A 13064-nucleotide genomic window follows, 5' to 3' on the forward strand; every position below is an offset into this window, starting at 1 on the left:
CAGTAGAGAAAGCCAAAAACTGACTGTCATGATAAAGCGCGAGACTGGTCAACCACTCGATGACTTAGCGGAATCTTCGGGATTCCTCCGCATTAACAAAGGGCCATTTCCCGGTCATGTATGTACGTGCCACGTATTCGGACGAGCGCGGAGGTACCAGGGGCTATATAGTAGTCCCATCGTCAAACTCCTATGGCTAAGTGAAAGTGTTAAAGCAATATAGTCCGATTGCCTCGTTCGCTGCGCTACCACCTCCTTAATGGACCAAGACGTTGGATCAAGTGTGAATACACGTTTTTTGCGAATACCCCCGTATTATATGCGTGGGGGCTGAAGCCGACGACTGCAAACTTTCAGGTTATATACATATATACATAAATGGCCACACAGGAGGCATCATAATACTTTCAGGCAAAAGTATAAACACGACCTTTATAATTCAATAAAGCATTGTTTTTACAATGGGAATACATGTCACTAGAACATAATATTCTTTGAGCACTGAGCCTCTATTGCACGAGCGCCTTCAAGGACTTCTTCAAAGTAGTGCTCGGCAGATACTCGGCCTATGACCAAACTCTGGGTTGCAATAGCGGTGGCCTCCATCTCTGCCCAGTATGTCTTGACACGGGCAAGTGCCATCCGCGCACCCTCTATGAATGCCAACCTCTTCATAGCGTCGACATGCGGCACAACACCAAGGAACTGTTGCACTAAACTAAAATAACTATTCGGCCTTGGCCCTTCCGGCCACAGATGATCTACAACAGACCTCATGGCAACCCCGGACAACCTATGGAGCTCGGCCCACTCGGTCATTCGCTCATTCAACAGCAGCGGACACACTGGAGAATTGAACTGTGACCACAACAACTTTTCAACTTCACGATCTTTTTTATCCTTGAAGTACTCGGCTGCATCAGCAACACTGGCTGCCAAATCTACGTATGCGTCTGCAGAACTCCATAGTTGATCAAGAGGGGCATACTTCGGATCTCCGAACTTCGTCCGCAACAAAAAGGGCTTCCCAGCCGCGATGTCTCCAGTTTGACGCAGCTCCTCCTCCACCGCTCTGATTTTAGAGTGGGCTTCCTTGGCTGCTACCATGGCCTTATCTAGGTCCGTCGCCTTCGCTCGGTTTTCTTTTTCAAGAAGCTGGTAACGGTCAGCGACATCTTTCAACTTAACGGTCATCTTGGCTATTTTTTTCCTTGCTTTGGCAATGCGCAGCCTGTTCGGCTCTCATCTCTTCGACCGCCTTTAGAGCGGCCGCATCACTACTCCTGGCTTGTTCCTTGGCTCGGGCAAGTTCCGCCCGAAGGGTCTCCATGGTGGCAGCTGCATTTGCAGTAACAAACATATTAAAGATACTAGCATCATGCTCCTCTTACTATGTGTTGATCACCGGAGAAATCACATACCCTGTGCCTCGTCGAGCCGCTTGTTGACAAGCACGATGTCGGCATCTGCTGCATCAAGTTGCCGCTTCAGCTCGGTAAACTCATCAGTCCGGCTAGCCACCGGACCTTCAGCCACCTGCACACGAAGGCGGCCTGATTATTACCTGGGACTATGATCCTCTGTTTGCAGCCGTTCTCGACGGCAACCAGAGTCTCAGGGGCTACTATCTGCATAGCGCACACCTAACGTGTGCTGTACCGTCAAAAACATACACTATTTCACGTACCTCAAAGCCTTTCAGCAGACTCATAAAAGCTTCATGCAACCCGCTTTCGGTGGATGAAATCCTCTGAATCACCGTACCCATTAGCATACGATGCACTTCTGAGATAGCCGCTTGCTCCAGAAGATCCTTCAGTGCGTCCGATCTCACACCGGACGGTTCCGGACTCTTCCTGTTACTCTCCTCAGGAGCCGAATACTGAGGACTTTGGGTGGCCGAGGGATTACCCTCTGGCCTTGGCGGATTAGGAGAGATCCTCCGTGACGACACCTCAGGGTCGCCCGACTCATGAGGCGGGGAGGCATGGGGATGTGTTTCGCTCTCCATCATCTCCGGAAGAAGATCCCCCAAAGACGAACTCTGTTGAGAAGGGCTACGGTCCGAACTATAAGATATATGCTTCGGTTATTGTCATCAGAGGTAAAGCATGATATTTTTACTATTAAGTACATTTTGTTTACTTACAGCTTGGTGGAGGGCTGACCCCCTCGCGGACACTGTGCGGCAAGGGTACCCTCCGGGGCAGGACTCTCCGGTGAAGATTTCTTCCCTCGTTTGAAAACCATTGTTTCCAAGTCTTCAGAGGTGGTCCTCTTCCTTCCTTGGGGAGAGGGAATTTTGGATTCTTCTCCCCGGTTATCCTCCTTCGCGGAGGCGCTAATTCCCCCGGTTTGGATGAATAACGAGTGAGGCCCGCTTTCAGCCTCTTTATTCCCCCCTTTATCTTCCCCTGAGGGCGCCTGATAAGGCGCTGGCTCAAGCATTCTGGCCAGTACTGGATCCGCTGAGCCTTCGGGAAGGGGAGCCGAACACCTGATCATCTTCGCCTTTGTTACCCAGTCCTGGTCAAAGAGCGACTTTTCAGAATGATGTTGTGACAAATAAAAAGACGGTGTATTCGGCCACGGGATTACTTACTTGGGTATCTGGGCGATTGCAGCTCAGACCCGCATCCTCGGTGAGGTCCGGACACCTTATTTGTGGTTCGAAGAACAATTTGTACATCTCTTCAAGCGTCATGCCGAAGAAGTGCTGAATAGCTCGCGGTCCTTCCGGTTTGAACTCCCACATTCGGAGGGGTCAACGTTTGCAAGGCAGGACCCGACGAATTAGCATGACTTGCATTACCGTGACCAGGCCGACATCTCTCACGAGGAGATCCCGGATGCGACTTTGCAATTTCAGCACATCATTTACTGGCCCCCAGTCTAGCCCCTTGTTGATCCATGACGTTAGTTGTGGTGGGGGGGCCCGAGCGAAAGGCAGGGGCGGCCACCCACTTGGTACCCCGGGGAGCTATGATATAAAACCACTCCCGTTGCCATAAACTTGACACCTCCGGGAAGGAACCCTTTGTCCATGGAACATCGGCGCCTTTGCTTATTACAGCACCTCCGCACTCTGCGTGTCGCCCCTCAATCATCTTCGGCGTCACTTTGAAAGTTTTGAGCCACAGGCCGAAGTGTGGGGTAATGCGGAGGAAGGCTTCACACACGACGATGAATGACCACTACAAGAAATATGTCAACTAGTGACCTTCTGTTAGTGACCCTGGAAGAATTGGTCATAGATCTATGACCATTTGAGACCAATTGGTCAAAAGCTGTTTGGGGGGGCTCCAAACCCTAAACCATTGCGACCATTTTGGTCAGAAAGGTCGTAATTTCCTTACACAAAATGGTCATAGAGCAAACAGTGCTAGTCCGCTACCTTATTTCTAGTTGTTAACGACCAATATAGATGGTCATAGCCTTGTAAATTGTGGTGGGTTGCGATGACTAGGCGCCATCTCATCAGTTTTGCATATGTGTCATGTCCATGTGTCAATTTTTGCCCTAGGTTGTGAAGCAACCTATATTTCTGTTATTCCAAAAATTCTCAAAAAATTCTCATAAATTGCTTGGATCATATCTTCATCAAATATGTCAAAAACCTTCCTTGCCTACTTCAAAAGTAATTCAACAATATTCATTTTCCTATTCTGTTCAGAGCAGCACTTTGTGAAGGAAGTACCACTTTGGCATGTCCAAATAGTATCCATTTTCTACAGTGCTTTCCTATGCCCAAATAACCATCCTGCACCAAATGTCAGCTCAATCCATTCATTATTTTTAGTCCAGCTTCAACATTCATATTTATGTCCAGTGTGGTACTTTGCAAATCAAGTACCACCTAGGCTCCTCCTTTTGAGCTAAAAATTTGTGAAGACGGTCTTCTTAGTAACTGATCATCCTCAGCCAAAACTCACGCCCATTAGCCATGTACATTTCCCGTACCGCTAATCAAACACTTGGCCGCTAATTCATGTTTGAGCATCGATTGGTCTCCCCGTGAGAATCTTATGTTGTAATTTTCTTCCTAGCACCTATCTTGGGAGTGCGCAACCCACTAGACATGCCTAGGTTGCCCAAAACACATGGCAACGCCACGGTCACGCGGTGACCACGCAGCGGGCATGCGAGTTTACGCGCTCTAGAGTTGGGGCCCTCGGCCACCGCCCAAACCTCGACGTATCGCCACCAAACCATGTATTTATGATTAAATAGGTACTTATGTAACTAGAAATGATTTTTGGAAAAAAGAAATAGCAAACTATGAGGTAGCTGCAGTTCAAATTGGACCCGCTTCCAACTGAATCGGCGAAAATTTGTCTTTTTCACGAGAGGTGGATCAAAACTTTTTACACCCAACCATTTTGTCAATTGTGCATTAAATATGTCCTAGTATTTTATAAAATTGATTTGGTCCAATTTTGCAACAATTATTTGGGAGGTCCTTCACAAAAAAAACCTCCTTTTGGGCACTAGAAAAATGGAAAATGGTTTTTTCGTCCAAAGAAAATGAAAACTTCCTTAGGCAACATTGTTTTCCATTCCAATATGCACCCTTGTGCACAATATGAGATCATTTGAACAAACCATTGATCTCCACACGTGATAGCTCGTTTCTGAGAACACTTTTGTAAAATAATTGCCGTATTACAAGTTCGTTATTTTTCCTGGGAACTTGGCCACATATAATGACACAATGCAAAAGTTTCCCAATTTTTTTCATTTTTTTGAATTTTTTATGCCCGTTTCAAAATGCGGTCAAAACGGCGGGAATGACTGTTCCTAGCTAGTGGTTGAATCTTGGATTTTTTTGTGTTTCTCTGATTAAATAGATACTTATGTACCTATAAATGATTTTTGGAAAAAATAAATAGCAAACTACGAGGTAGCTACAGTTCAAATTTGACCCGCTTCCTGCTGAATCACCGGGAATTTGTCTTTTTCATGAGAGATGGATCAAAACTTTTTACACCCAACCATTTGGTCAATTGTGCATTAAATATGGCCTAGTATTTTAGAAAATTGATTTGTCCCAATTTTGCAAAAAATATATGGTAGGTCCTTCACAAAAAAACTCATTTCGGGCACTCGAAAAATGGAAAATGAATTTCCCGTGCAAAGAAAATGAAAACTCCCTTAGGAATTTTTTTTGGAATTCCAAGATGCACCCTTTTGCACAATATGAGATCATTTGAACAAATATTCCATGAATGTGGCCATAAAATTGATCATTTGGCTTGAAAGCCATGAATCTTCACACATGATAGCTCATTTCTGAGAACACTTTTTTTAAATAATTGCCATATTACAAGTTTATTATTTTTCCTGGAAACTTGGTCACATATGATGACACGATGCAAAGGTTTTCCAATTTTTTATTTTTTTTGAATTTTTTATGCCCATTTCAAAATGCGGTCAAAACGGCGGGCATGACCGTTCCTACATAGTGGTTGAATCTTGGATTTTTTTGTGTTTCTCTGATTAAATATATAGTTATGTACCTAGAAATGATTTTTGGAAAAAATAAAGAGCAAACTATGAGGTAGCTACAGTTCAAATTTGACCCGCTTCCTGCTGAATCGGCAGAAATTTGTCTTTTTCACCGGAGGTGGATCAAGGCTTTTAATACCCAACCTGAAGGAAATATGCCCTTGATAAATGTTTATTATTCATGCTAGAATTGTATTAACCAGAAAAATAATACATGTGTGAATACATAGACAAACAGAGTGTCACTAGTATGCCTCTACTTGACTAGCTCGTTGATCAAAGATGGTTAAGTTTCCTAGCCATTCACATGGGTTGTCATTTGATTAACGGGATCACATCATTAGGAGAATGATGTGATTGACTTGACCAATTCCGTTAGCTCAGCACTTGATCGTTTAGTATGTTGCTATTGCTTTCTTCATGACTTATACATGTTCCTATGACTGATATTATGCAACTCCCGTTTACCAGAGGAACACTTTGTGTGCTACCAAACACCACAACATAACTGGGTGATTATAAAGGTTCTCTACAGGTGTCTCCAAAGGTACTTGTTGGGTTGGCGTATTTCGAGATTAGGATTTGTCACTAAGATTGTCGGAGAGGTATCTCTGGGCCCACTCGGTAATGCACATCACTTAAGCCTTGCAAGCATTGCAACTAACGAGTTAGTTGCGGGATGATGTATTACGGAACGACTAAAGAGACTTGCCGGTAACGAGATTGAACTAGGTATTGATATACCGACGATCAAATCTCGGGCAAGTAACATGCCGATGACAAAGGGACAACGTATGTTGTTATGCGGTCTGACCGATAAAGATCTTTGTAGAATATGTGGGAGCCAATATGAGCATCCAGGTTCCGCTATTGGTTATTGACCGGAGACGTGTCTCGGTCATGTCTACATAGTTCTCGAACCCGTAGGGTCCGCACGCTTAAAGTTTCGATGACAGTTATATTATGAGTTTATATGTTTATATGTATCAAAGGATGTTTGGAGTCCCGGATGTGATCACGGACATGACGAGGAGTCTCAAAATGGTCGAGACATGAAGATTGATATATTGAAAGCCTATGTTTGGATATCGGAAGTGTTCCGGGTGAAATCGGGATTTTACCGGAGTACCGGAGGGGTTACCGGAACCCCCCCGGGGGTTAATGGGCCATAGTGGGCCTTAGTGGAGAAGAGGAGAGGCGGCCAGGGCAAGGGCTGCGCGCCCCTCCCCCCTAGTCCGAATAGGACAAGGAGAGGGGGGCGGCGCCCCCCCTTTCCTTCTTCTCCTCCACCTCTTTCCCCCTCTTCTCCTAATCCAACAAGGAAAAGGGAGGGATTCCTACTCCCGGTGGGAGTAGGACTCCTCCTGGCGCGCCCCCTCCTGGTCGGTCGCACCTCCCCCCTTGCTCCTTTATATACCGGGGCAGGGGGGCACCCCAAAGACACGACAATTGATCTGCTTGATCTTTTAGCCATGTGCAGTGCCCCCCTCCACCATAGTCCACCTCGATAATACTGTAGCGGTGCTTAGGCGAAGCCCTGTGTCGGTATAACATCAACATCATCACCACGCCGTCGTGCTGACGAAACTCTCCCTCAACACTCGGCTGGATCGGAGTTCGAGGGACGCCATCGGGATGAACATGTGCTGAACTCGGAGGTGTCGTGCGTTCGGTACTTGATCGGTCAGATCGTGAAGACGTACGACTACATCAACCGTGTTGTGCTAACACTTCCGCTTTTGGTCTACGAGGGTACGTGGACAACACTCTCCCCTCTCGTTGCTATGCATCACCATGATCTTGCGTGTGCGTAGGATTTTTTTGAAATTACTATGTTCCCCAACACAACCATTGTGTCAATTGTGCATTAAACATGGCCTAGTATTTTAGAAAATTAATTTGGTCCATTTTTACAAAATTTATTTGGTAGTTCCTTCACAAAAAACCTCATTTTGGGCACTCGAAAAATGGAAAATGAATTTTCCGTGCAAAGAAAATGAAAACTCCCTTAGGCAACATTGTTTGGAATTCCAAGATGCACCCTTGTGCACATATGAGGTCATTTGAACAAACTATGCCATGTATGTGGCCATAAGATTGATCATTTGGCTTGAAAGCCATGAATCTTCACGCATGATAGCTCGTTTCTGAGAACACTTTTTAAATATAATTGTCGTATTACAAGTTTATTATTTTCCTAGAAACTTAGTCACATATGATGACACAATGCGAAGGTTTTCCAATTTTTTAAGTTTTTTTTGAATTTTTTATGCCCGTTTCAAAATGCGGTCAAAACGGCGGGAATGACCGTTCCTAGCTAGTTGTTGAATCTTGGAAACCTTTTGATGTTTCTCTGATTAAATAGATAGTTAAGTACCTAGAAATGATTTTTGGAAAAAAAATAAAGAGCAAACTATGAGGCAGCTACAGTAGAAATTTTACCCGCTTTCTGCTGAATCAGCAGAAATTTTTCTTTTTCATGAGAGGTGCATCAAAACTTTTGACACCTAACCATTTGGTCAGTTGTGCATTATATATGGCCTAGTATTTTAGAAAATTGATTTGGTACAATTTTGCAACAAATATATGGTAAGTCCTTCACAAAAAAACTTATTTTGGGCACTCAAAAAATGGAAAATTGTTTTTTCATGCAAAAGAAATAAAAACTTCCTTTGTCAATGTTGTTTGCTAATCTACAATGTAAACTTGTGCAAAATATGACATCATTTGAACAAATATTTGATAGGTCTTTAACAAAAAAAACTCATTTTTAGCATTGAAAAATGAAATGAAAAACTTGTATGCGATCAATCATGACCAATTTATATGGTCAAAAAATCTTCAAATTGTTTGGTGCGCTCTGATTGGTCCATAGGCATATCACGCGGATCATGCATCAACCACCGTTGGATGCTTCTGGATCCAACAGCAACCCCTACCCCCTCACCCAACCGCAGCCCAACCACCCAAACCCTAACCCGCACCCGCAGTCCTCCTCCCTCTCCGCCCCAACCTCAGATCCATCCCCTATCCCGCCATCGGCCTCCCCCAGATCCCGCGGCCGACAACCCGTCTTCCCCTTCCTTCTGCTGCCCACCTCTCCCCTCGCCTCAGCCACCACCTCTGCTCCTCTCCCCTCTCCTCCCTGGCTGCAGATCCACCGCAACAATCCCGTCGCCGACACCCAACACCGCCCCCACCTCCACAGCGACCTCCCTCCCCATTCCCTCCCCGCACCCGGAAGCCAAGAAAGGAGGCGGCGTACAAGGAGCTGCGCTTGCATCTCAGCATCATGGCGGGCTGCATCGCCGTCATCCGCGCCGCCCCCTACATCCTCCACTACCTCACCCGCGAGCCCGGCATGACGGAGCTCAAGCTCGAGCTCTAGGGCGGCCCCGCCGCCCCCTCCCCTGCCCCCCTGAGGTGATCCCTCCTGCCTGCCCTCTTCCTTCTCTAAGTTCGGTCGATTTGGGTGCAGTGCGCGTGTGATCCAGTTTTTGGATCGATCATCGTGCAGCCGCTCGTTTTGGTACGACGTCGTAGGGCTTCGTAGTCATAGATGGGTTTCAATGTGAGTTTGCACGGTTGGACTACTCGCGGCTATCCCCACTGCGTTATCTTGGCACCTTGGGTTCCAATCCATAGTTGAATTTCATCCGCAAAAAATAAATAAATAATCCATAGTTGAATTTGGTTAGACTCATGGTCGTTGTCTGATTGCTTCATGATGCTTGACGCACTTTCACTTTACTGGTGTATTTCTGCAAGTTAAGTGAGTTAGATTTCCCAACAAAAGAGAAGTGAATTATTCAGTCATCGTTTGATTAGTTTGCATGATGCTTGCCTTGTGTCTAGGGTTGGTGGGTTGGTAATGCTTGTAATTTTATGGTTACGTGTGTACAGAAGGTGATCTGTTGTTCATTATTATTTTTAAGTCTTAGAATGCTGATTTGCAAAATGATAATTGCTGGAACTTAACTAATCGCCTCCATGAATCCTCTCCTCTACTCTGCTCCATACGCATGCATACACTTGGTGATGCTGCTGAATGAATGAATTTGTGTGTGGGTGGGTGCAGGAGGTGTCTGTGCAAGGGCAGGACAAGGTGTACAAGGACGTGATCGAGCCGCTGGAGAGCGTCAGCATCAACATGACATCCGTGACCTCAGCCCGCCTGACCCCGCCGTCCGCAAGTGGACCTCAAGATTGTCGTGTACCACGCCGATAACGTCCTCGATGACTTCCTCTATGAGGTGTTGCGCCGCTGTGCAACCCAGATTTGCCGCCGCTGCTCCACTGCTCGCAAGGTTCATCCTACATTCTCTTCCCACTCCGGCTGGCTCTGTTTGAGAGCTCTGTAAATTCCTATGCACTACGAATACACTTTAAAGAAGTGAATACATTTCTTCTTGTAAGAGGGTGTTTGGTTGGATGGTAAACTTGCTGCGTAATTGGACCTCGTTATTAATTTGATGATGCCTAATCTCTAGCTGTGCATTATGAAGTATGAGTACTAATGACAGTCAAAATGAACTATGTTTGTGAGTGTTCTTACTACTGGTGTGCTCAAGTGTGGCATGCATCAAGCATTTCGTTTCCCTGTCTAATTTTGGGAATTTTAGGCCTACCACTCTTGTACACTTAACCCATCCATTTATCTCTCTGCTAATTCTCCACTTGGGTACAAACTGTTATATATATATATATATATATATATGCAAAAATAAACTGTTATATATCCCATATGTTTAGGTTTATCAGGACCCATCAAGTTGTCCTATCTGAGGGTAGATTTAAAAAATTCAGAATAAGAATTCTGAAGGCTTGAACGATCCTTTTCACAAACGGATTGAGATGAAATTGCGTGCTTTATTTGATAGGTTCTCTCCTTTTAATTATTATTATCACGACAGGTAGCATCTCCATCTCCCTCTCATCTTCCTCTGCTCGCTATTGCTGCTCTGAATTATACATGTTGGCAAAGAGATGTCCCCGTTTTCCTCAGTACTATGCACTGCTATATTTATGTGATTGTCTTTGTGTGCATCTTATTTTGAAACCAAGTGAGACACCTCCATCCCCTACATCTTGACGATCCCTCTAGTAGTGTATATCTTGCATTGCTCTCACTACCTCCCGCCCCTAGATTTCCAATTGCCTTTGTTGCCTGCTCATTTAATTAATTAAAACTGCACGTGTGTGTAAGTATATCAATTTGTTGTCGTTCATCTTCAAAATATATGGATATACCTATTCCTACAATGTTTTAATTTCCTAGGTAGGTCTGTATTAGGCAGTGTTTCTTCTATGAAGAACTGTGCACTAGTGATAATAGTGTGAGATTGTTATTTACCCTTTACTTTTTTGGTGCTGATTGGTGTGTGTGAGATATTAAGTGCAGATTGTTTGTCATCCATTGTTATTTACTTATGTGATCAGCACCCCAATCCCAGGGTCCTCTATTTGGAGCAGCAAATCAAAGCTTGTTTGTTGCAGATTGTTTTATTCACTTCCTTTAGTAATATCAACAAATAAAATCAGTTGTTTGCATCGGATTGGATCATTCTCACTTGTTAGTTGAGTTCTAAGTATGTAGTATCTTTAGTTCTCTTGTTATATTATAGTCAGAATTATATTGTGTGACTGAATCATGTGTTATTTAGTAGGCTGAGCAGTATCTTTAGTTTTCTGATGATTATTCAACTCTCAACTCTAAACAAATAAGTACCTGACCCTATTGGTTCTTTCTTTCTTCAGGGCTATGACTTGATGGTCCCGCTGCAGCTTTGCTCCGCTTGATAATTCTTTTACTGTCTGACCTGCTCTGCTCTGCATAGTTTCTAGTTGGTTATAAAACCATAAAACTGTGGTGATGTGAGGTCCGACTATGCTTTGTAATTTTGGTTTCATCCCCCACCACTCCAGCTAGCTTCTTCTTCACATCATATTATATTTGCACCTGCTGTGTATCATTGATTGGATGGTCACCTACTATTGCATCATAAGTAGCTTAGCTTGTTTTGCCATTGAATCAGTCAATTCTGTTTCACTATGCTTGTTTCTCGTACTAGGTCTGTCAGTTACAGCATAAACAAACAAATTGCTTAGCTCTCAACTCTGAATACTTAGCTAGGTGAACCTACATGTTCTTTCTTTCTTTCTTCAGAGCTATGACTTATATGGTTCAAGCTTCTGTTTTTGCTGTGCTCGAGGATACTATTGCTGCATGTATACTGATACATTTGGTGATATTGAACTGAACCGAAGTTGTGAATGTTATCCTGGGCTCACCTTCCCTTTAATCAAGTGCGACCCAGCTAGCTGTATGAAAAACAACATGTTAGGGATGATCACTATTTGATAATCTAGAATGAAATTTGCAATTCAATATTCCCTTGAGATTGAGACACCTCAGTTTGATAGTATGCTTGCTCCTCTAGTGTTAATAGCTTAGTGTTTTGTTTCGGGGTTTCTTAATGTTCTTGTGCTTTAGGAACAATACTATGTTTTTGTAATCATGCAGCTGTTTCTTTTGATTAAAAATGTGTATAGATTATCCACCTGAGTGACACTATCCCAATCAGATCATTGTTGACACTATCATCATCAGGTCTTGGTTCCCTTTATTCTCTCATGCCTTGTGATGTTAGTCTGTGTGGGCTTACTAGTATTGTAGATGTTGTCTTGAATGGATGGTCGTGGTATTTGAGTAGTACTGTACTTTTCTTCAGGTGAATGTGTTGCAGTGACGTTCCTTGCATGACCTGCACTTGTACCAATATACCTTGCTGGTACCTATAGGTTAGTATTGTTAGTGCCTAACATGAGCTTGAGTGCTGTAGTGGAAGTGTAGAACAACAGCGGGTTAATGTGTTTTATTTGCCGTATGCAAGTCTGTTGTTTTATTTGCCCTTTCTAGTATTGTACAAACTGATGCATTCCTGTCATAAACAAATTATTGTATAAGATATGTAAAAGCAAACATTTCCCTATGCAAGTCTGTTGTTTTATTTGCCCTTTCTAGTATTGTATGATACTGTCCAAATTTAGGACTACTGGGTGGATCAGCCATGTTGCTTATATTAGTGTTGCCATTGCATTTGTTTGGTTCTGGCCTCAGCAACAGTACACTAATGCTGGTAGAATTTGTGTTCACTCATTTCCAGGAGCGCCAGGACAAATTTGAAGTGTGAAGCCATGAAACAAGTGCAAAGCCGTGATGCCTTACTTGCAAGAGATTTGTTTATTTTGTTTGACTGTAATAGACTGTCGAGATTGTGACATTGTAACAGATTTACTATTATTTGATAAATTACTTTTGTTCTGTTTTGTTTCAAATAGTGATTAGAAAAGTGTGAAAATTGGAAACCTGACCAGTGGGATCCACTTATCAAAATAGTCTGAGAAATGTTGAAATAGTTGATGCATGGGACTGGTGCATGAGAGTATGACATGTGGGGCTTGGCTGACAAGTGGGACCAGCTCCAATATATAATGGCCGAAACTAGAAAATCAATGGACTAAACAAGCAATGGCCCAGCAATGAAAAAGGCTGCAAT

General features: G+C 43.8%; 1 long non-coding RNA gene across 2 annotated transcripts; it reads left to right on the forward strand.

Annotated features, from left to right (window-relative positions):
• Positions 1-8518: 8518 nt before the first annotated feature.
• LOC119272789 lies at positions 8519-12856 on the forward strand. 2 transcript variants are annotated; one of them, XR_005134789.1, is made up of 3 exons: positions 8519-8928; positions 9584-9812; positions 11263-12856. It is a non-coding gene; the product is annotated as an uncharacterized LOC119272789 (long non-coding RNA). The 2 variants fall into 2 exon arrangements; XR_005134788.1 differs by having other exon boundaries at positions 12672-12838.
• Positions 12857-13064: the final 208 nt, after the last annotated feature.

This window comes from Triticum dicoccoides, chromosome 3A (assembly GCF_002162155.2).
Source record: "Triticum dicoccoides isolate Atlit2015 ecotype Zavitan chromosome 3A, WEW_v2.0, whole genome shotgun sequence".
Classification (NCBI taxonomy): domain Eukaryota; kingdom Viridiplantae; phylum Streptophyta; class Magnoliopsida; order Poales; family Poaceae; genus Triticum; species Triticum dicoccoides.